Source organism: Tamandua tetradactyla, chromosome 9 (assembly GCF_023851605.1).
Source record: "Tamandua tetradactyla isolate mTamTet1 chromosome 9, mTamTet1.pri, whole genome shotgun sequence".
Taxonomy (NCBI): domain Eukaryota; kingdom Metazoa; phylum Chordata; class Mammalia; order Pilosa; family Myrmecophagidae; genus Tamandua; species Tamandua tetradactyla.
The window spans coordinates 96107222-96129597 of record NC_135335.1 but is presented as its reverse complement, the minus strand read 5'-3'; the positions used below and the strand labels follow the sequence as shown (position 1 = coordinate 96129597).

At 36.2% G+C, this 22376-nt stretch overlaps 1 pseudogene; it reads left to right on the top strand.

The window, feature by feature from the left end:
- Positions 1 to 933: 933 nt before the first annotated feature.
- Positions 934 to 21158, top strand: LOC143645761 (purine nucleoside phosphorylase pseudogene; annotated as a pseudogene).
- Positions 21159 to 22376: the final 1218 nt, after the last annotated feature.

Here is a 22376-nt window from a genome sequence, read left to right as displayed (position 1 = left end):
ATTTTGCAGTTGTTGGTTTATAACAATCCAAGAAATTCAGTATAACATTAATTTTCAGTACATTATTTAGAACAGAATGACCATACAAAGGTGCTCGAACTTGATAGAAACTTAATAGTATGGCCATGTCCAGTACCATAGTTGAGTGTTTTTTTTTGTTTGTTTGTTTTGTTTTGTTTTGCTTTTGTCAAGAGTATTTTTAAGTTTAACTTTCCCATTAATAATGATACCTATTTTCAGGCAGTCATGTGATATGGAAATCTAACAGCTATTTGCAACTTATTTTCACTTCACCACTTATCATATAAATACCTTAGCAATTATAAGTCCTCACGTCTCATTGCATTTCAGCTGTCAGATGACAGAACAGGGCAGAGACTTACACTGGAGATGATGAGAATCTAAACACAAATATTTTATTAACACCCAAATTAATTTTATTTACATGTGCCCTTGTGCACATGAGAGTATATGTATTTTGTTTGAGGCAACTGAAGCTGTTTAATAATAGTCACTTTCCTATTTATGCTAAAGAGTACTTAAACTTGAAGTCGAATACTCAGCACAGTGGTACAAGTCTTTGAGGTAACTCCGTAAAAAGCCCAATCACTCACATTAGTCACCTTTCCCATCAGAATCACCTCTCATGCCTTTGATTCCCTTCCTTTAGTGAATCAGTATTAGTGAATCACTTTTAAATGAGTGATTTGATGATAAATAATTTTAGCAGATTTGCATGCTGACAAATGGCTGGCCAGTATCCCAGTAACTACAAAAGACAAGTCAAAATCTGAGTGGCCTTAAGGTTGCTGGAGTACGTCCTAACTGCAAGAAAAAAAATCCACATATATACAAAAACAATTTTTTGAGCTCATCAGAGAGCTGAGTAATCAATGCAACCTGATGAACTAAAGACCAAAGGGTAACATACTGATGGAAATCGTGAAAGGACATGAACAGGAGAAAGAAGAGCCTGCCATTAAAGTGGGTAAGAAGAACAACCAAAATTTGAACATACTCTTAGAAGATGAGTATGCAGTAGCCAGTTCAGAGTCCTTGGGCATCCTAACAAGCTCTTTTCCTATACCCACAAAGAAAAGTTTTGTCATCCTGTCTCCTTTCTTCCCACCTCCACTCACACTCAGTGGCACATACACACATACACACACATACACAAATCCCTGCCCACTTCTAGGCCTCTTTTCTCACACAAGCAAAAATGTTATGAAAATGGAGTAGAGGTTAAAAACTCTCCCATCCCCTGGACCAGGCAAAATTCCAGTGCCTCTAAGGAAGAGTAGAGATAATCAGCCATCTGTGATTAGGGAAGGAGTAGAAAACTAGTATCCAGTCTTAACCAAAGGTGAACATGTGTCGATGAAAGGATAAGAAGCAAATGTTGTCTGAGCTTAGAGGAAGACAACTCAAATGGTACAATGGAATAGGCAACAAAATTCCATTGTTAGTGAAGGGGCAAGAAAGTTTACCACCCAAAGTCCCAGGTATAGGTGCGCTTTCACAGAGGGAGGAGTGAAAGTAAAGCCATTTGCCCCGCCAAAGGAGTGGAAATCTGTGTAGGCTCAGGTTCCTGCACTGGCACAAAACAAATGTACACGATCACTGGAGGAGGGCAGGAAACTTGCTATAGGCATAGCTCAGATATTGTGATTTCAGTTTCAGACCACCTCAATAAAGCAAGTATCACAATGAAGCAAGTTACATGACTTTTGGCTTCCCACTGCATTTAAAAAGTTATGTTTAAGTGCATGGGTGGTTCAGTGGTAGAATGCTCACCTTCCATGTGGGAGACCTGGGTTCGATTCCTGGACCATGCACCTTAACAACAATAAAAAAAGTTATGTTTATACCATACTGTAGTCTATGAAGTTTACAAGAGCATTGTGTCTGAGAGGCAATGTACACGTCTTAAGAAATTATTTAATGCTAAAAAGTGCTAACCATCATCTGAGCCTCTAGCCAGTCATAATCTCCACAATGTTGGTGGAGGCATTCACCTCAATGTTGATTGTTGCTGATCAGGGTGGTGGTTGCTAAAGTTTAGGATGACTGTGACAATTTCTTAAATTAGACAATGATGAAGTTTGCTACCCTGATTGACTCTTCCATTTATGGAAGACTTCTCTGTAGTATGTGATGCTTGCTGAGAGCATTTTACCACAGTAGGACTTTTTTAAAAATTGGAGTCAATGGTCTCAAATTCTGCCACTGCTTTATCAATGAAGTTGATTGCCGTTTCAACAGTGTTCACAGCATCTTCACCAGGAGTAAATTCTATCTCAAGAAATCACTTTGTCCATTCATAAGAAGCAGCTTTTTATCTGTTCAAGTTTTATCATGAGATTGCAGCAATTCAGTCACATCTTCAGCCTCCACTTCTAATTCTGGTTCTCTGGCTATTGCCACCACATTTGCTGTTACTTCCTCTACTGAAGTCTTGAACCACCCTTCAAAGTCTTCCATGAAGGTTGGAGCCAACTTCTTCCAAACTACTGTTAATATTGATATTTTGACTTTCTCCCATAAATCACAAATGTTCTTAATGTAATGAATGCAATGTAATGTAATGAATGGTGAAGATGTCCAGAAGGTTTTCAATAGTTTTCCCAGATCCATCAGAGGAATCATTACCTATAACAGCTATAGCCTATGAAATGTATTTCTTAAATAATAATACTTGAAAGTCTTATGTTAACAAGCATGAAAACATTATTAATCTCATTATACATGTCCATCAGAGCTCTTGGGTGACCAGATGCATTGTCAATGAGCAATAATATTTAAAAGAAATCTTTTTTTCTGAACAACAGGTTTCAACTGTGGGCTTAAAATATTCAGGAAACTATATTATAAACAGATATGCTGTCATCCAGTCTTTGTTATTCCATTTATAGAACATAAGAAGAGTATATTTAACATAATTATTAAGAGCCCTAGGATTTTTGGAATGGTAAATGAGCATTGGCTTCCACTGAAAGTCACCAGCTGTATTAGCCCCTTACCAGAGAGTCAGCCTGTCCTTTGAAACTTTGAAGCCATACATTCAGTTCTTTTCTCTAGCTATGTAAGTCCTAGATGTCATCTTCTACTACTAGAGAGCTATTCCATCTACATTGGAAATCTATTATTTGGTGTAACCACTGTTAGGTCAGGGGAACGGGGAAGGGCACTGCAACTGGAGCAGTGGAGGCTGTGTCGCCCCTCCCAACATGACTTCAGGAACACTCCTTCCGGACAACTGACTTCCAGAGAACCGTCCCTTCTGGACCTCACCTGACCCGCTTGCTTAAACCTTTCAACCACTTTCGTCAATTATCGGGGCTAGATCTTCTGGATATCACAGCATTAGCACTTGCTGTGTCACCTTGCACTTTTATGTTATGGAGATGAATTCTTTCCTTTAATCTCATGAACTAACTTCTACTAGCTTCAAACTTCTACAACTTCCTTACCCCTCTCAGTCATCAAAGAATTGGAGAGCATTAGGACCTTGCTCTCTCTCTCTAATCTGGATTAGGCTTTGGCTTTAAGGAATATTGTGTCTGGTTTGATCTTCTATCCAACCAATAAAACTTTCTTCATATCAGCAATAAGCCTGTTGCACTTTTTTATCATTCATGTGTTCATTGGATTAGCACTTTCCTTTAAGATGTTTCCATTGCATTCATAACTTGGTTAATTGTTTGGTTCAAGAGGCCTAGCTTTTGGTCTTTCTTGGCTTCTGACATGTCTTCCTTACTAAGCTTAATCATTTCGAGCTTTTCATATACAGTGAGAGATGTGCAATTTTTCCTTTTACTTAAGCTTAGAGGCCATGTAGGTTTATTAATTTGGCCTAAATTCAATATTGTTGTATTTCAGGGAATAGGGAGGCCCAAGAAGAGGAAGAGAGATAGGGGAATGGCCAGTAGGTGGAGGAGTCAGAACACACATGATTTACCTATTCACTTTACTTATTAAATTTGCTGTCTTCCATGGGTGCAGTTGTTGGTGCTTCCCCCCACTCCCAAATTACACCAGTAACATCAAAGATCACTGATCTCAGATCATCATAACAGTTAAAATAATAATGAGAATGTTTGAAATTTTATTAGAATAATCAAAATGTGACACAGAAACATTTCTGGTGTCTGTAAACCTGTTCCATGAAGGATTATCATCAACCTTCAATTTGTAAAAATGCAGTATCTGTGAAGCACAGTAAAGTGCACTGCAATAAAACAAGGTATATTTGTATTTACACAAATTTCCAGTGATATAAGTCATTATTTTATAGACCTTCAACTATGTTGATCAAGAAATAAATAATCAATTTCTGGAATAGAGAAAAATATAATATCATGATGAATTTTTTTTTTTTTTTTTTTTATAGAGGAAGGAAAGGAAGGAAAGAAAGACAGAGAAGGAAGGAAGGATGGAAGGAAGGGAAACATCTTTATTTTTTATTATATTTTGTTTGTTTGTTTGTTTTTTACATGGGCTGGGGCCGGGAATCGAACCGGGGTCCTCCGGCATGGCAGGCAAGCACTCTTGCCCGCTGAGCCACCGCGGCCCGCCCTCATGATGAATTTTGTGCTGATAATTTTAATCAGTTAGACAAATGGGTGAATTTCTCAAACTAACAAAATTCACTCTAGAAGGGATAGATTCTCTGAATAGTTCTATATGGATTAAACATATTATAGTATAAAGTCGAAATTGAAATTGTAGTTAGAAAGCTTTCTAGGTAGAATTCCAAGCCCAGAGGGATTCACTGGTGAATTGAACTAGACCGTAAAGGGAGACATATTGCCAATTTTATACTCTTTCCAACAAAAGAGGTGGAGGCCAACCTTATCCCAATACCAAAATGTTTGGTATTGCATTAAAACATTTGCATTTGTTATAATGCAAATTATAACAAGAAAAGAAAACTACAGACCAGTATCATTCATGAATACAGATGTAAAATTCCTTAACAAGATATTAGCAAGTCAAATCCATCAATATGTAAAAGAAGAAAATACGCTCTGTTCAAGTGGACATAAAACTAAGAATGCAAGGTTTGATCAACATTCAAAAACCCATTAATTTAATTCATCTTATCAACACACTAAAATGAGAGAAATGCATGATTTTCTCCATGCAGAAAAATTTGAAAAATTCAATATCTATTCAGGAAAATGTGCACAGCAGTCTCAGGATATACAGAAATTTATTCAACCAGATAAAAGAGCATCTTTGTAAAACCTATAGCTGTCATCATACTTATTGGTGAAATAAAGAATGCTTTCCCCTTAAGAAGTGAGATGTTTAACTTTGACCAGTTATATTCAATATTGTACCGGAGGTAATAGCTTTTGTAACGAGACAAAAAAATTTAAGGATTAAAGAAAATTTATTCAGAGATGACATGATTATCTACATAGAAAAATTTGGAAGAACCTTCTAAAAAAAATACTAGTTCTAAAAAATAAGTTTATTAGTCACAAGCTGCAAAGTTCATATGTAAAATACTCAATTGTATTTCTCGATATGGGCAATTGGAAATTGAATTTAATCAATAACATTTCAAATTCCACAAACCTGAAATACTTAGGTGAAATGTAACAAGATATATGCAAAATATGCATTTTAAAAATTAAAAATATTTCTGAAAACACATTAGAACAAATAAATAGAAAGAGATGGCTATTTCATAGATGAAAGTACCCAATATTGTTAAAATGTCAATTTTTCCCAAATTTATCTACTGATTTAAATGCAGTTCCAACCAGAACCCATGATATACTTTGTAGAAATCAATATGCTAATTCTAAAATTTGGTTGCAAATTCACAAAAGGAATAATTTTTAAGGACTCATTTTGTGTCCCAGATTATGGGTTTGGCATAGGACCGATGTATAGATCAATGCAACAAAATAGATTATTCAGGAAAAGAACCACACATACATGGCCAACTAGTTTTGACAAAGGAGCTAAGATAACAGGGAAAGCACAGTCTTTCCAATAAATGGCCCTAAAATCATTGGACATCCATATATAAAAGTTAACATTAACCTTTATTTTACACCATGTACAAAACAACTCAAAATGGGTCAGATCCTCGAGAATAAGATTTAAAATTATAAAACTTCTATGGAAACGCATATGAGAAAATCTTTGTTATATTTGGTTAACAAAGATTACTTAGATAGCTAAGACTCAAAAAACCTAAACAATATTACAAGATTTATAAATTGGTTTTCCTCAAAAATTATAAACCTTTCTTTTTTGAAAAAGACTGTTAAGAAAATAATAATTTCAAGGGACAAATGGTTACCAAATATTTGAAAAATACATACATGACAAAAGATTGTATTCACAATATATTGAAAACTCTTTCAACTCCATAAGAAAAGCAACTCAAAAACTTTGAGAGAGAAATAAACAGACACTCCACCAAATAAGATATATAGATAACAAATAAGCACATGGCAATATGCTGGACATCATTGGTCATTAGGAAATGCTAAATTAAATCTCCATCAGATACCACTAGACACTCACTAGAATAGCAAAATGAAAGAGGATGGCAAGGCCAAGTGCTAAAAGGATGCAAAACAACTGAAACCTCATTAAATGGCTAGTGAGAATGCAAAAATTAAAGCTATTTCTGAAAATAGTTTGACTATCGTTGGAAGATCATTCTTCCAAGGCTCTGAGGTTCCTTGCACAGAAATGCTAAGTATGCCAGAAATAAAAGGCCCGATTTACCAAGCCATTTGTTAAGGTCATATTTACAGTGAGAATGCTGAGGAATGGGATAAAGAGTAGATTTGCATATTGCTTACTACAAAAGAGGTGCATTCCCCAGTGAGTATTCCCTGCCTATAACTCAACCCACTGCATGAGCAGGCATCCATCTCTATCCCCCACCTGTCTCCTTTGGATTTGGAGATCACAGGAAGCTGATGCAAGCAGGCTCAGGCTCATACTGCTGCTGTGGTGTTGATAATAAAGTCTTTTGCCTCTGACCCAGGAGTCTTCTGTTTTCAACCAATATTCGTGAAACGGTAATAGGCTAAGTATTATGTTTGAAATAGGATAAAATTAAATCCTAGATGTGATAGCAGGCTTTTGTTTTTAGTGTTAAACATAAACATTATTATGCAACTATCCCATGCTATACCTTTATGCAAGAAAAATGAAAACCTATATTTTCACAAAGCATTATCACAGATTTGCTCAGAATCTTTCCAAACTGGAAACAACCATAATGTCTAAATAACTTTGAATGAATAAAGAAACTTGTGGTACATCCATAAAATGGAACCCTACTCAGCAGTAAAAAGGAAAAGACTACTAACACACACAATGATCTTGATGAAACAAAAGCATTATGCTAAATGAAACACAACTGTGTGATTCCATTTATATGATGTTCTTTGAAAGGTAAATTAATAGGGACAAAATCATATCAGCGATTGTAAGGATCTGATAGGTGCATGGAGGATTGGCAGCCAAGATATTTAAGGGGACATTTTGGGGTGATGAAATGTTCTATAATTTGATTGTAATATCCAGCTTGGTATACATTTGACAAAACTCATTGAACTGTACACATGAAAAGGCTGCATTTTACTCAATGTTAATTATACTTCTATGGAAAGTATGTTAGATGGAAATTCAGTTAAATGTTTGTTTTGGGCTTTAATTTAAATCCATATACTTAACAAATCCTTCAATATATGACACTTAAAGAAAAATGATAAATATAAAGTTTTCTAGTAGTAGTGAGTCTTCTGCTCATTCTCACTCTTCCCACTTCTGCTGGCATAATGGTAGCACAAATATTTGAAACTTCTCACCTTGACCATAGCAACTTGAATCTTCCTGATTTGAATCTCATCTTTCCAAATCACCCCACCTATGATTTATTTTCTATAACTTGTTTCATGACACTTGTCCATTAAAAAAATCTTTTAAATCCTTTCAAGTCATACTTAATAAAGTCCTAACTTGTCGTTCAAGACCCTTTGTGATCCAAATTTCTTTTTGATCCTGAATATTCTGTTGTGCTATAATCTTTCCTTTGCTTAGAGCATCATTATTTGCAGTCCCTCACTGATGAAATCCTCCTCAATCCCTGTTCTAATTTGCTAGCTGCCAGAAAGCAATATACCAGAAACGGAATGACTTTTAAAAGGGTAATTTAATAAGCTGCTAGTTTATAGTTCTAAGGCCAAGAAAATGTCCCAATTAAACAAGTCTATAGAAACATCCAATCTAAGGCATCCAGAGAAAGATACCTTGATTCAAGAAGGCCGATGAAGTTCAGGGTTTCTCTCTCAAGTGGAAGGGCACATGGTGAATACAGTCAGAGTTTCTCTCTCATCTGGAAAGGCACATGGTAAACACGGTCAGGGCTCCTCTCTCATCTGAAAGGGCACATGGCAAACACGGAGTCATCTGCTAGCTTCTTATCCTGGCTTCCTGTTTCATGAAGCTCCCTGGGAGGCATTTTCTTTCTTCATCTCCAAAGGTTGCTGGCTGGGGGACTCTGCTTCTGGTGGCTATGTCACTCTGATCTGCTCTCTCTGAATCTCCTTCATTATCCAAAATGTTTCCTCTTTAATAGGACTCCAGGAACTTCTCATGACCCACCCAAATGGGTGGAGAAACGCCTCTAGCTAATCCAACTTAACAACCACTCTTGATTAAATCACATCTCCAGGGAGATGATCTAATTACAGTTTCAAACAGTCAATACTAAATAGGGATTAGAAGAAACTGCTGCCTTTACAAAATGGGATTAGTATTAAAACTTGGCTTTTCTAGGGTCCATACATCATTTCAAACCAGCACAATTCGTTAACCTGTTATTCAAATACTATCTTTTTCATACAGCTTTTCAAAACCCCCTGAAGCATAAATATAAACTTCCACAATGTTTTATGTGCATGTCTGTCATTTGTACTGTACATAACAGATGCACGATAAACATTTTAAAAATGAAAAATATGGTTACATGATTAGATCTGATTTCTATAACTCATTCTCTCCTCAGTTCCAATTAATCATAGTCATGTTGATTTTTTAAAATCTTATTCAAATCTTATTTTTTAACACATATTCAAGTATAACATACATACAGAAAATGCACTAAACAGAAGTGTACAGCCAGATGAAGTCTCACAGTGTGAACACACTATTGTAACTACAACCTAGGTCAGGTAACAGCACATATCCAGCACCTCGGAAACAGACCCAGAGAGCTTTCTGAGGATACTTCCTATCAATTCTAAACATTGTCCTGTTTTTTTTTTTTTAACAATATAGATTAAATTGTTTAGTTGTGAATGCAATATGAATGGAATGTCACAGTATGTATTGTTTTGTGTTCAGTTTCTTTTGTTGCATACTGTGCTTGTGAAATTCATCCATGGTGTTGCATTTTAGCAAGATTTCTTTATTCTCATTGCTACACAATAATCAACCATATGCTGAGCTACATTCATGTACTCAGTTAAGGCATTTGGATTGTTTGCAGTGTTATATGCTTAATGACAGTGTTACTCTAAATATTTTATAGGGGACTTTCAGTGATTATATGTACATATTTCTGTTGAATGTACACCTACCAGAGGAATTGTTGAGTCCAGCACTATTGACTGTAATTTCTAAGTACTTCATCAGCATGTTTTCAGTCTCACTTCCAATTCCTGAATTCAGGGTCATATGATTTTTAAATCCAGACTGGTAAAGGGACCTCATAATTGGCCTCCCTCTATCCAGTTCCCTCACTTTCCACAAAACAATCTGTATAAACACAATTGTCATCATAACTTCAACTGCCTGACCCTTTTTTTTTTTACAGAGTCTTTGTTACTTATAGAATAAAATTGAAATTTTATACATGGCATATGATTTTCTTCAGGATCTTAACAGTGTTAATTTTCTCAGTCTCGTAACCTCCAATTCTTACTATCATAGTTAGTACTTCACTGCAGTGACTTCACTACAGCCATGCCTCTGATGCATTTAATCAACAAGAAGCTTGAGTATAAAGGCATTTACTCTGTTGATTCCTAGGGAAATTCTTCTTGGCCCAGTGGTCATTCCCACAGAGTTCTGGCCTCATGAAGGCATTGCCTGACGGTGGACTCATAGAAGCAATTCTGATATCCCTTGGGTTATTTAACAGTTACTGTTGGAGACCCCAAGTCTTTTGTTTTAATCACAGAAGTTTCCACATATTATGTTCACCCTGTAGATGTGGAATAGTATTGATCCAGGGATCCTGGTGGACTGAGTCCCCAGATAGTATTGTCATATTGACTGTAGAATTACACAAGATTCCATGAAAGAAATTTGTCAAATAATTATGGAAATGCCATTTAATAGGACAATAATTGGGGTTGACGACTGCATGAGGCAATCAAAACCCTCCTCTTGAGTTTCCAGGACTCTTTCTCTATCCAAAAGGAAATAGCAGGGACTGGAAGGCAAGAGTCATAATTATTCATGATAGGAATATTGTTTGAGGATAAACTAGAACTTTGGCAGCAACTGAATTGGAAAAGGTAATATGAGCCAAGACTTGGAATTCAAATAGCAATTATTGTAGATTAAATGGGCTACTCCATTGAGGTCAATTCAGGCAGAGAAATAAGGTAACATATGTCTCAGAGGGCAATTGATTAAGTTTAGGAAGCCAGGAAAAGAGAAAAAGGAACCCTGTTAAAAGAGAGAGGAACAAAGGGCCAAAGAATCACTCTAAAAAATGGACAGAAAGAATTCAGAATGTGATTGACATGAATAAGTAAACAGAATTTCTTCAGAGCTAAAGGTGGTTTGGAAAAAAATAGGTTTTCTCCTGCTTGGGAACTCAATCACTCTTCTCAAAATATGGGTGAATTTGGATGTGCAGATGAGGTAAACATCAACAGCTGACTAATTGATATACTGCATGATAGGACTCAAAAGCACTGGAACACTTCTTATAAAATAACTCCTGGTGGAAAAAAAACACTCGATTTTATAGGATTTGATCCCATTTTCTGCCTCTGGAGTGTCAACCTCAGGTTACTGTTTGTTCTACTTGTGTGTGGGAGGGACAATAAGCTTAACATTCCATTATTGTAGGAACTGGCATTTGGTCATTGGGCTGCTAAAAGACGGCATAGTCTAGATCGATCATTGGAGGACGAATATTTATCTAACTATGATCCAAGAGCCACTTTGAATACTTGCTAAAATGCAGACTTTGGGGCATAATGTATAAGGATATATTTAATTGGCTTTGGAATCTCTAGAGAGTGGGAGGATTGGTAGCATCCAAGAAACGATATTATAAAATAGGCGCTATGAGTGATTGCTTCATGTAAGAACGTTTGGGGGACACTTTTTAGACAGGGGACAAAATGTGATAGAAACAGATCAGAGTATGCAGCTGGATCAACAGTTAATGGAGGACAGATTGGAAATGGTTTAAGCTAAACTCTTAGGATAGGTTGAGAAACTACTAATACCGTATGTCAGGATATAGGAGTGGTGCAAAGATTGCTCAAATCAGAAGAGTTAATGTGAAGTTTAACACATATAGAACAGCATGAAGGGATCTGGTCCAACGTAATAAAGAGTATCTTAGGTGAGATGGAATAATTTTCTGTGGAAAGTCTGTATGAGAAGTTGGCATGAATTCTTTTCTTAAGAATCTTTGGCATATTTTCAAACTGAAACTGAGGTTGATGAAGAACTCCTGCTCATTTATAATAAGTTTGCCCTGTGGGGTAGAGAATCCTCCTAATTCCCTCAAGAAGTTGTGATATCCTCTTCCTAGAAGAGCCGTGTCTAACCCTGGGTTGGTACTCTAGGAGAATGCCCATATCCCCAAGGGTGACTGGTCCAGGTGTAGTATTTGTGTCATAGTCTGATTCACTCTGTGTGTGTGCACTCTATTTCCAATCCTCCCTGCCTTGTTTGTAGTTATGAACATAGCAGTTGCTATTTTTATAATGCTAAAAACAGACACTCCTTTCCAATGTTTATTATAAAATATATAATGACTGTAAAGGTCTTGCAGAAGAAAGAACTTATTTTTTTCTTCCAGTAAAACTTTAGGGGAATTTTTTCAGTATCTTTCCCTTTTCTTTATCCCCTTTAAACCTCTCAGTTTCTTCCTTTTGTCTTCTCTTTTCAATCTTCTCCTTCCTTCCATAATCGACTCTGTCATATTCCATGTCATCAAAATGTATGTATGTTTGAGACTGGAAATAAATGTTTTATCAGAAAATGGTTTTTTAAAAATTCAAAGCTATATTAAAGATAAAAACAGTTATAATATATTTAGAAAATTACCCTATTGAGGGGATATAAATGTCATTTTACTTCAAAATGAATTTCGGCGCCACTATTCCCCTTCCCTCCTCAAAACGTCAGTTATGATAACTATAACTCTACGTGAGATTTCCTAAAATATTTATGTTTGAATGACTATATTTTAACATAAATGTTAGAAAACAATTGCCTAGCTTTAGCCTTTATTTTGTAATAAACAGAGCAGTTCCTATCAATAACCACTGGGAGGTAGCACATGTACTGTATTTTCATTATTTTATGTATAAAGCTATGCTCTAAAAGTTCTTTTTACCTGAAGATTATGATATTACTTTTATTATTTGCATTACATTTTTGTTAATATAGGTTACTAATGACTGTGCTCAAATTGGCAAAGGAAAAAGCTAAATAATACAAGACAGCAAATGCGATCTCTGCTGCGTTAAGGTATGAGTAAAGTCCACTGAGGAAATTATATACAATGCTGAAAAGTCAAATATATTGCCATCTCTGTGACTTTCTGAAAATGTAATAGCAAGTCTTATACTTATTTATGTTCAGTTATAAAATGCTTCAGAAACAAAAATAAATATGAAATGCCTGAATTAGAAAATAGCATTCAATATAAGTGTCTGCATACATAATACCCCAAAGAAAGCAGTGAAACCTCTACTCTGCATGGATTTTCTTTTAATATCAACTAAATTGTTACTGTTACCAAAGAGAATTATTAGAAATTTGGACAATATAGATCTACTGGAGATTTGCCACAGTAAGTAAATGCCATGTTCATTACATGCTATTTCAAGCTTTAATGATGAAAATTTATCTTATAACAATTTTTCAATAGAGGCTAATACCTTAAAAAGTGTTTAATATTTTAAATTTTTTTCATTTTTATGTATGTCAAAGAAGTATTTTTTTTTCAAAGTCTTTGGGATTAAGTTTGACTGATGGTGAATATAATTCACTTCTTTCTCAGTATTTAATTATAATCCAACAATAGTATATGGAGAAATAATAAAGAAGATTTTGATTTTAAAATCAAATTTCATCAAAAATAATTTATAAGTTTTATCAGAAAAATCACAAAATTAAGTAACCAGGTACAAGTAACCACTGTTAGCGAGTTCACTACGTTTTAATAGAAATGAAATATTAATGGTTTTAATTGAAGTAAAGTCTTAATGCATAAATCTTTATTAATATTTTGAATCTTTAAAAAATGTTTTCTAAATAGGGAAATTGAAGGTTTACAGGAAAAACATGCAGAAAATACAGAGTTCCCATATACCACCCTATTATTGACACCTTTTTGGTGTGTTTACACCAATTGTTTACACCACCTTATGGTGTGTTTACATTTGTTACACCTCATGAAAGAACATTTTTACAATTGTACTCTTAACCATAGTCCATGGTTTGCATTAGGTGTCACTGTTTCTGATGTACAGGCCAATGCTGTTTTTTGAAAATTTTTATTTTAGTCACATAAACCACCTCCCAGACCAAAAAAACAAAAAACAAAAAAACAAATGAGAAAAAAATTCCGTTTGATTGTTGCAGCAGCAAAAGAGTTAATATCTTATATCAGCAATGGTAAGGAAATTCTAGCATTTCCTTTAAAAAGACATGTGGAGACTCTTTTTGCCTGATAGTGACAAGGTAAACTTCTAGAAAGCCCAAAAAGTAATGTTTGCTAACTATAAGATTATCACATTAAGTGCAATAGCTACTATATTTCAGTTTTGAATATTTATCTTGCACCTCTTATTATCTAAACATTATAAAGCTCATGGAATTAATCCAGCTTTGAACAGAACTCTGGGGAGAGACATTTGGGCTTTTCTTTTTTTTTTTTTTTTTTGCTATTTGATTATAGTGACTTTGGAGCCTATTGGACAGAGTGACAGAGAATATCATCATTTTGTCATTTGCCTTTTTCGTAGTTTACCTGCATCTTAACCAAGGGAGAATTACACAAAAATTTCTAATTTCTACCTCAGGGAAGCATAGCACATAATGTAGTAAGCATAACACAAACCCAGGAAGAATGTTCAATATTGTTGCATAGTTCCAAAGACCCTCAGTATTCACTACCCTTAGGGCTCATTGTGGGTGCTTTTTTTTTAATTCTCAAAGCTGTTTATGTCAATTGTACTTATTTTGCTATTATGTAATTTAATGAAACATTATGTAAACCCCCAAAGTGAATGCATAACAAAGAAAGTTGTTACTTTGAAACAAATTGGAAGAATTTGATGAAGATGAGTTGCTTTTAAAATGCTATTAAATTAGACGTGGGTGGAAAAATCATTAAACTCTAAAAATTAGACTGCTAATGGTTTTAGTCTTCATTCCTCTCTACTGGTTTTTTTTTTTTTTTTACATGGGCAGGCACCGGGAATCGAACCCGGGTCCTCTGGCATGGCAGGCAAGCATTCTTGCCTGCTAAGTCACCGTGGCCCACCTCATTCCTCTTTAAAGAAAGCAAAACTGGATGTCAACTATAGATGAGTCATTATGGGTGTAGATAATGAAGGAAAGACAGTACGTTACTTCAGTTAGAAGGTCAATTTTAAAAAAAGATGTTGAGCCATCATCAAGAGATTATTAGCACAGCATTTGTCAGCTGATTTATTTGGGACAAAAATAAAAAACATGATATTGACCCTAAAGGAGAGCTATCCATTTACCAACCTGCTACCTAGCATCTTACAGAAACATTGAAGCCAGTGATTGATAGAGAATTACTCCACAAACCTTATTTTATGATTTCTTCCTTGAACTGACTTTTCATGACTAATCAGTTAATTAATCTTTATTTCATTGAATAAGATATCCTAACAAATGCAGCCAGATAATTAAAGCTATGATTGTAACTTGAATAGTTGCATTAGGTTACTTTGTCTTTGATCCACATTAATTTACTAAGGATTCAGTAATACGACATTTAAGAAATTGGGCAAAACAAAAGCCCCACATTATTTTTGCCAAATGTATATGAAGTGAAATGAGAAATGAAAAATATTGCATACTGTTTCATTTTGCTAAAGCTGCTGAAATGCAACACACCAGAAATGGGTTGGCTTTTACAATGGGGATTTATTAGCTTGCAAATTTATAGTTATAAGGCTGTAAAGATGTCCAAATTAAGGCATCAGCAGCGTGATACCTTCTCTGAAGAAAGGCCAGTGGCATCTGGGGCACCTCTGTTACATGGGAAGGCACAGGGCCAGCCCTCTCCTGTCCTTCTTTCCCAGGTTTCGGGTTTCACTTCTTTCAGCTTCTGGCTTCAGTGGCTTCCTCTCTCTGCTTCCTGTGAGTATGTCCTTGTCTCTCAGATTCTCTGGGCCTGTTTCTCTGTGTCCTTTATCCTTTCATGAAGATTCCCAGTGAAAGGACTGAGACTTACGTTGAATGGGCTGGATGGGTCACATCTACACTGAAATAGCCTAACCGAAAGGTCCCACTTACAACAGGTCTGCACGATAAGAATGGACTAAAAGAACGTGGTCTTTTCTGGTGTACATAACAGCTTCAAACTAACATATGTATAAATAATTAAACTATAAAGAGTGTTTGGCAAATTTTAAATGATGTTTACTATATTGGTTTAGATTACTATTTCTTTATAAAAGACCACTGATGCAATTATGTAGCTAATTATCTGCTTTTCTTTTGTTCTACACTATTAGGATTTGTGTTATGTGATTTGTTGGCTTTTATTTACACATATGCCATCTCCCCCAGTTCTTATTCAAGAGCAATGAGCATTTTGGATGCATTCTTCTTTTAAGATGAGGCTTTCCAGGCATTGCCCTCTTGCACTGTTTCCTTTGGTACATTTAGTTCTGGTCTTGTCACTTCCAGTTTCTTTTATCTGGACTCAGCCTTCTGATATTTGTTTCTTCCTAGGTCTTTGCTGATTCTTGCACTCTGACCGTGCCTGTAACCTGAATAAGCTAAGAATTAGTGAAGCTGTTATATGCTAAGTCCCCACTCCTCCCAGTTTAGTGCTGTTCACTCTTATAGAGTAGACCATCCCTACTCTTTCATATCCTAACTGCTTATAACTTTTTCAGTTCTGGACCCTTGCCTTCCGTTCATCACCTAGCAAACCCAAATACCTAGAATTTTCAGGGGACTGAATTGTCTCAGAATACAACTATTGATCAATTAATTCTCTTTTTTCCTAATATCATATCATTTATCTTTTTCTTGTGCTGATCTGCTGTATTTATTTTTCTAATTTGTTTTATCAGTCCATATTTCTGAAACAAATTGATTCTATCTAGTCATTTCTAAGCTGAGCTCTATCCATTATAGCTTAATATTTTTATGTGTTAGAATTGCTTCCAGCTGCAAATAACAGAAAATTTAATAGTAGCTTTACTAATCAGACATTTATTTTTCACCTACTATGAGAAGTAAGCAGTTAAGATAGCTAAATACTATCAACCCAGGTCCTCTTTCTTACTTCCCCAAATAACTTAATCTGTTACTTTTGTCCTCTTGAGTGTACGATGGCTACTTTTGTTTTTGCCAATTTTCCAGCTGTTTTTTTCCTTTCACAAAGTATACCCTTATTACCTGTGAACTTACTGAGGTTTAATGGATATGTAATAACCTGTATATGTTGAAGCATAAAATGTGATACATTTTGACCAGTACATACACATATAAAACCATCTCCACCTAAAAATAATTAATACATATGTTACCCTGAATGTTTCCTTATGTCCCTATGTATTCCTTTCTCTTGCTTTCCCTGAGCCAAGACAAAGCACTGTGGGATTTTTGTCACTAAATTTACTTGGCATTGTTTAGAATGTTATTTAGATGGAATCATACACTATGCACTCTTTTTATTTGGCTTCTTTCAGTCAATATAATTATTTTGAGATTCATTCATGCAGTTGTTTATCAATAGTACATTCCTTTTTATTGCTGAATAGTATTTCATTGTATGGATTTAACCCAATTTGTTCCTGGTTGACACATAGTTGAGTTGCTTTGAGTTTTGGTTTGTTACAAAAAATGGTTGCTATGAACATTTGTGCAAAAGGTTTGTATGGATATATTCTTTCATTTCTCTGGAGATGACTAGACATATATACCGTACTATATATGGCATAGTCGATGTCTTAAGAAATTTCCAATCTGTTTTCCAAAGTGTACCGTGTTATAATTCCACCAGCAATATAGGAGAGTGCTGGTTTCTCTACATCCTCATCACCACTCATTATGGTCAATCTCATAAAATTTAGCCACTGTAAGAGGTATAAGTGATATATAACTGCAGTTTCAATTTGCTTTTGCTCAGTAAGTAGTGATGTTGAACATCTTTCCATATGTGTATTTATTTGCCCATGGCAAGAATTTTCCTATTTTCAATATATTAGGAGAGCTTGCCTTTGCATTGGGTGAATATTCCAGGTTCCTCACTTAAAATTATTTGGTCTGAAGTCGTAACTTCACTCAGATTAAGCAATATTATAGATATCTGGCCTGATTTCTTTATCCACTAAATGTAGTTTTCAAGTTGTAGGCTGTATTCATTTTCTTGTGAAATATTTTATGTCTGTCTTATCATAAGAAGAAACGAGAAACTCTAGGCATTTATCTAACCTCCCAGTGTTAGTTCGAGAGTAATGCCCCAAAATCAAGATCTCTAGTAACGCTGGATATCTTCAGACTAGTCTTTTTTCTTTTCTCTTCCTCTTTCTCCCTTTTCTTTATTTTTTTTGGAGGGAGTGGTGGTGCAAGGTCTGGGAATAAAAACCCAGATCTCTCACATGGAAAGCAAGCTTTCTACCACTGAACCACCCGTGTACTCTCTTTACTTTTTTTTGTTGGAGAAGTTACAGTTTACAGAAAAAACACATAAAATACAAAGTTCCCATAAACCATCCTATTAACAACACCTTGCATTAGTGGGGTGCATTTGTTGCAATTCATGAAAGTACATTTTTATAGTTGTGTTGATAACTGTAGTCCATTTGTTTACAATAAGGTTCATTGTTTGGGTAGTACAGTCCTATATTTTATTTTTTTAATTTTTATTTTAGTAACATATATACTATCTAGAATTTCCCTTTTTCACCACATCCCCACATATAATACAGTATTGTTAATTATGTTCACAATGTACTAAAATTTTATGACCCACCTAAATAAAAATTCTGTACAAATTAAGGATTAAATCCTCATTCCTTACCCCACCCCATCCCCTGGTAACCTATATTCTAGATTCTGACTCTAGAAATTTGCTTATTCTAATTATTGAACTGGTCTTTGCCCCAGGATTGAAATAGGCAGTAACTACAAATAAATGCTGCAATAACCACATTAAAAGCCATATATAACATAGTATATTGATTAAAATCTTATTTTTGATTCTATAGCTGGTCTATGGCATAACCTGAAGCAACCTATCATAGCACAGAAGCAGAGTGCAGGAGGAAAGATAAGGTCTTACCAATAAAGTGAGGAAAAATGAATTTTTCCCAGGAGTTTCTTTCTTATTCTACTAGAAATGTACCGTTGTCAGTGAAGAGTGCACAGGTCACTCTGCGGTTGTAACACTACTTCTGTCACTAAGCTGAATGAACTTGGGCAAGTACTATAATCACTCTTGACTTCCTGATATGTAAAATAGGTAATATGGGGTGCAAGCATAGTTCAGTGGTAGAATTCTCGCCTGCCATACAGGAAACTTGGTTTCAATTCCCAGCCTATGCACTTCCCCAAAAAACAAACAAAATTCAACAGATGGTGCTGCAATAATGGGGCAGTCACATGGAAAAAGAATGAAATATGACCTCCACCATAGAGCATGCAAAAAAAAATAGGTTACAAAACCTACTTCATAGAGTTGTTGTAAGAAGTATTGATAATATATGTAGACTACCTTAATATGACTATATGTAAGAATATATGGTGATAGACATAGTATGGGCCAAATCCCAATTGTTTCTTTTACTTATTTCTTTAAAACAAAATAAACTTTGGATGCATTGTTCCTTTCTATTCCAGAGAAGATAGAGATTTACATCACCATTTTTTTTGAATCCCCATAGTACATCTTCTACCATTAAGAAAAAAAGAAAAAAGTGGTACTGAATATAGATTCCAAAGTACATAGACTCACTCTGATTGAGTTTAATAAAATATATTCCCTTTTTCTTTGGTTTAGAACAAGAAATCACAGGCAAAAAATATGAATTTGTGTACTCAACAAATTTAGTATATCTTCTCAAATTTAAATAGAAGCTCAGTTAAATAATTGCTGGGCTTATAAAATTGATTTAGCCTTGATATGAAAGCATTATGGCTTCATAAAGTTTGTCCTCTTGAATCCTGTGTAACATTTAGACTTTCTTTGACTAAATATTTTCAGTCACTGAACTGTCTTTACTTGGGTGGCTAATTTATCTTAAAATTTAAATTTATTATGTTAAGTGTCAATGGAGATTTTTCTTTTAATAAAACATTTGTGAGAAAAACAAAGAAAACACCACTGACCCCAAAGTAAATAAACTAAGCAGACTGTAGAGAAAAAAAATGGTATTTTATGTGTTCTGACTCATTATTGGGATAAGACACAAACTGGGAGGGCTCATAGCATATAGCATCTGTCAATAATGGCTGTGCAGTTAACTAAAACCTCTTACTCTAAGATTGTGGGAAAATATAAATAATCCAGGGGCCAGGAAATAGAAAGAAATTGTGCAAAGTGCCTTTAGTTTAAATACTTGATTTATTCTTAGAATTAGTCTCAGTGGGCCCAGACACATAGACATATAAGTGCTTATTCAATGTGACACACATTTACATCCTAAATTCTGTATGAGGATTTCTATATTTCACTTCCAAAATTTCGTTATTCTATTCTTAAATGCACCCAACATACAATAAAAAACGCATTACTAATGGAGTGGATTGTGGCTGGCTCATTGAGAAGGCGCAGGTGAGACCAGGGGAAAAGAATTCACATATGAAAATTATGAGAACACCGAAGGATGGCTTCTATCCCACACCAAGCACTGACCTCAAGTGGCAATGATCTGTGGTTCTGGGTTAGGAGGCCTGGCTGAGAATGTAACTCAGGCCAGACCTTTGACTACAGTGAGAAACCCAACTTTCCTCAAAGTACAGTACTAGGTCATGCTGGATGATTGGCATTTGGGTTCCTGAATGTCCAAGCCTGTGTGGTGATGCAGGAAAGACTCTGCTTTTATGCAGGGTACCCGCTCTGGAAGGTAGCATTCTCAGTGAGGGCTTTCTGGCTTATGGGCGTGGACACCTTAGTAGTCACCTGTGCAGTTGAAGGGCTCAGCCCCAAGTTTGAGGGTGAAGATACCATGCTAATCCATTACCAAATCAATGTGCCTGCTTCTGTGGCCAGAACCCTCTCAGAAGCCCCAATAATGAAAGATTTGGCCATCATTTGCCTGCCATGTCTGATGTTTATGACCAAAGTCTGAGACAAAAGGCTCACTGTGCCTACAAACAAATGCAGTGGAGCTATAGGAAGACACCCATGTGACGTTGGGAGGCCCCAACTTTGAGACTATTGCAGAGTCTCGTCTACTGCAGAAGCTGGAGGCTGATGCTGTTGGCATGAGCATAGACCCAGAAGTTGGAGTTGCATAGCACTGTGGACTTGAGTTTTTGGCTACTCTCTTATCACTAACATGGTTATCATGAATTATGCAAGCTTAGAGATGGTTAATCATGAGGGAGTACTGGAATCTGGGAAACAAACTGCACAGAAATTGAAACAGTTTTTCTCCATTCTTATGGCTAAAATTCTACCTCTTGGTAGTGCCATTTGATCAGCCTCATAGCAGTCTGGGCAGCATTTCCACTATTGGATCTAAGTAGCTGCTTCCATGCTGGGGTCACTTGCTTCTGCCCTTAAGCAATAGCAGAAAAGAGAGGAGGATCTCTATACCTTGCCTTCCCCACTTCTCCCACCAGACACTTTTGATGCCATATCCTGTTTTATTTTTTCAGTTATCTTCTTAAAGGAGTTTTCATTCTTCTTGCTCCCGCAGGGCATATTGGTGGATATACCAATGACTTGATTTAGATCTTCAAACTTGGCACTGTGACTGCTACTAACTTTCAAGTGATGCATTTACATTCCTGAGGACTCAGTTCTGCCATCCCCTTAGCACTGGTGACCACGTGAGGATCAAACCCAAACCTCTTCGACTTTAATGTAATTTTTTTTAATAAAGAGAAAGATGTATATTAAAAAAATGAGTGGCCGATGCATCAAAATGAGGGACATGGACTTCTGGGAAGATGGCGGAATAGAGTAGCTCCTGTTCAGCCCTGCTCCATGGAAAAATTAGAGAAGGGATGGGAGGGCTATTGAGATGGTGACTCAAGAGTGCAACTGACCTGGGAGAGCCTTCTGCACCACATAGCACAGCCCTGGTTGCAGAGGCTGAGGAACTGAGAAGCAAAAAGCTGGAGCCTGGCGCAGAGGCACAGAACTAGTGAGAGTACACTGATGGGAGCCTGGGAGTAGGAAGTAAGCCAAGCTGCATTCTTTGAACATGCTACCCTCACCAGGGCAGCCCTGTGACCCATGATTCACCCCATACCTCACACATCAGAACCCTGTCACCTGCTTCCATTCCCTGTGTTCCAAGTGCCCCTATCCCACCAGCCCCCAGTAGGCATAGTGGTCCCACACCCCCACCCCAAGAGCAGCCCAATCCACCTATTCTGCACCCCTCCCGAACACTACCTCCCCCTCTCTGTTTCCTGCAGGCTGTTGCCCTTGCATAAAGTCTACCTACCTCCACACCTTGCCCATAGTGTTGCGCAGCCCCACCCCAACCTCCCTGAGCTCTGCACATCAATTTACAGCACTCCTAGTCCCGCACATGCGTAAGGTCCCCAGTTGCATTCTTCAGCTCTGGGAACATCAGTTTACTGCAGCCCTAGAACCACTCACGCTCATGGCCCTCAGTCACACTTGCCAGCACTAAAAAAGTGATGACTTGTGCATCTGCCCCCAACCCAGGAAAGCATAACGC